The sequence below is a fragment of the Cherax quadricarinatus genome, chromosome 58 (assembly GCF_038502225.1).
Source record: "Cherax quadricarinatus isolate ZL_2023a chromosome 58, ASM3850222v1, whole genome shotgun sequence".
NCBI lineage: Eukaryota > Metazoa > Arthropoda > Malacostraca > Decapoda > Parastacidae > Cherax > Cherax quadricarinatus.
Window position 1 is genome coordinate 3304846 of NC_091349.1, and position 2615 is coordinate 3307460.

The 2615-nt window shown below is 42.7% G+C and overlaps 1 non-coding gene across 1 annotated transcript; it reads right to left on the reverse strand.

The window, feature by feature from the left end:
* Window positions 1–1934: 1934 nt before the first annotated feature.
* On the reverse strand, window positions 1935–2005 carry TRNAG-GCC (transfer RNA glycine (anticodon GCC)). Its single transcript has one exon. It is a non-coding gene; the product is annotated as a tRNA-Gly (tRNA).
* Window positions 2006–2615: the final 610 nt, after the last annotated feature.

Genomic DNA, 2615 nt, shown 5'->3' on the forward strand with positions numbered 1-2615 from the left:
TTTTCATCCCTAGCTTACAGTGAGTGGTGAGTATATTTATTGCAGGAAGTCTGAATTAATGAAGAATTGGTGTAATTGAAAGCTGCTACATTAATGAAACGCCGTAAAGCGAATCACTGTACATCACTTTGGACAGTGAAACAAAGGACACGAAATATATGGAAAAAGACATGTGCAGTTCAGGACATTAGAGGAAACGTTTCGCCATGAGTGACTTCTTTAGTGTCAGTTAATCAATCAAGTTTATTCTCTATAAAGTTTATAATGTGGGGTTTACATATTATTTATAGGATATTGTGGGGTTTACATATTATAAAATACTAATTACAGAGAGGGCCACTATCACACCTAGCATGACTAGGCATTTCTGGCAGACTAAGATTATTTCAAACTGTACGTTGGTACAGATTATGGAGCATGTTGATATTATGGCTAGGTAACTGCATTAAAGTTCGTAAATTTAGTAATGTGAATGGTTTTGTCTTAGTACGATATATAGTTTCTATTGAAGCTCCTATATTGGAGTATCACAGGCGATCTTATGACTAGTTTAAGATTCATTAGGTAATAGTTTATAGTCAATTGGGTGAATGTAATTGTGAATTGTGGGGTCACAGATATCGAGAGTAGGTCTAGGTTGTTTTCTATGCGTGTATGATACAAGATAATAGGCGGTTTTCATGTAGTTAGCTGACGGTGGGGTGTGTCAGGGAGATAAGATGTTTTCTAATGGTAGTTTTGGTAGCGATGGTTGTGTCTGCAGTTCTAGAGTTTTCAGGTAGGGTGTTCCAGATTTTAGGTCCTTTTATGTACATTGAATTTTTGTTTAGGTTTAGCCGGACTGAAAAAGTCACTCGTGGCGAAACGTTTCCTCCAATAAATGTGATGAACTGTTGATAAGTGTCTTTTCCCACACCTTGTCGGTGGCGCCATTCCAGTTTTTCAAGGATAAGAAGATTATTATTATTACAATCAAGGGGGAAGCGCTAAACCCGGAGGATTATACAGCGCCTGGGGGGGGATGTGGAAGGCATTCAGGCTTAATTTGGGGAACTGGAGCACAGATCCAATTCCCTAAATCAAGAGCCCCTCACCAACATCAAGGAACCTTCCTTGAGGGGAAGGATAAGAAGAGAATGACGTCTTCGAGTGCTTCAAACACAGCACCTTGCTTCCTCCTCGCTAATTTGTGTATACTATTTATATAACTACGCACGTGCTGTGAATCGACCCCTGCAACCACATATAAGTACACACACACACACACACACATCATTCACTGGTTAAGTGGTAAGGGTGAGGGGACAGTCTTGCTCCACCACACCCAATATTTTATTCATAGGATGAACCAGCAGCACCTTTCTGTGACCATCGTCCCCCACTAACCAGTCACTCACACACACACATACACACATGTTAGGAAGTATTTCTTCAGTCATAGAGTTGTCAGAAAGTGGAATAGTCTGGAAAGTAATGTAGTGGAGGCAGGATCCATTCATAGCTTTAAGAAAAGTTATGACCTAGTAGCGACAGTGAAGAGGCGTGGCCAGGAGCTGTGAATCGACCCCTGCAACCACAACTAGGTGGGTACAACTAGGTGAGTATACAGAGACACGCGCGCGTACTGGATGGATGCGGAAATCACTTTCAGTAACTCAAGTGAAAAGTTAAATCGCACCTGTCGTGCGAGGTTGGTAATTAAGATGGTGGTTGGCAGGGCAGGTGTACACACCTGAGCTTCTCTGAAGCCCTCTTTAAATTGCAGATTAATTAATTAGGATTATAGTTGAGGTCTGGGGAGTGTTGGGGAGGACAGGGAAAGTGGTGACTTAAAGTGAATAATTATACAGATTATTCATAGGTGGGGAACTGGTGTGTGTGTTTACTTATATGTGTTTGTAGGGGACGAGTCTCGGCTCCTGGCAATAAACGAATGCATCGGCCGGGAATCAAACCCGGGCCTCCCGCGTGGCAGGCGAGAATTCTACCACTGAACCACCGATGCTACGCTGTAGTGTTGGTTGTGTGTACTCATCTATTTGTGGTTACAGGAGTGGACTCGCAGCAACTGGTCCTGCCTCTTCGCTGATCGCTGTTAGCTCAAAGGGCTTTATTATACCTCTTCTTAAAGCTATGTATGGATCCTGCATCCGTTACATCACTCTTCAGATTGTTCTACTTCTTAAGAACTCTATGACTGAAGAAATACTTCCTAATATCCCTGTGACTCATCTGAGTTTTCAACTTCCAGTTGTGACCCTTTGTTGCTGAGTCCCATCTCTGGAACATTCTGTCCCTGTCCACTTTGTCAATTCCTCAGTATTTTATACGTCGTTATCATGTCTTCCCTGTGTGTGTATGTGTGTGTGTGTGTACTTATCTAGTTGTACTCACCTAGTTGAGGTTGCAGGGGTCGAGTCCAAGCTCCTGGCCCCGCCTCTTCACTGGTCGCTACTAGGTCACTCTCCCTGAACCATGAGCTTTATCATACCTCTGCTTAAAGCTATGTATGGATCCTGACTCCACTACATCGCTTCCCAAACTATTCCACTTCCTGACTACTCTGTGACTGAAGAAATACTTCCTAACATCCCTGTGATTCATCTGTGTCTTCA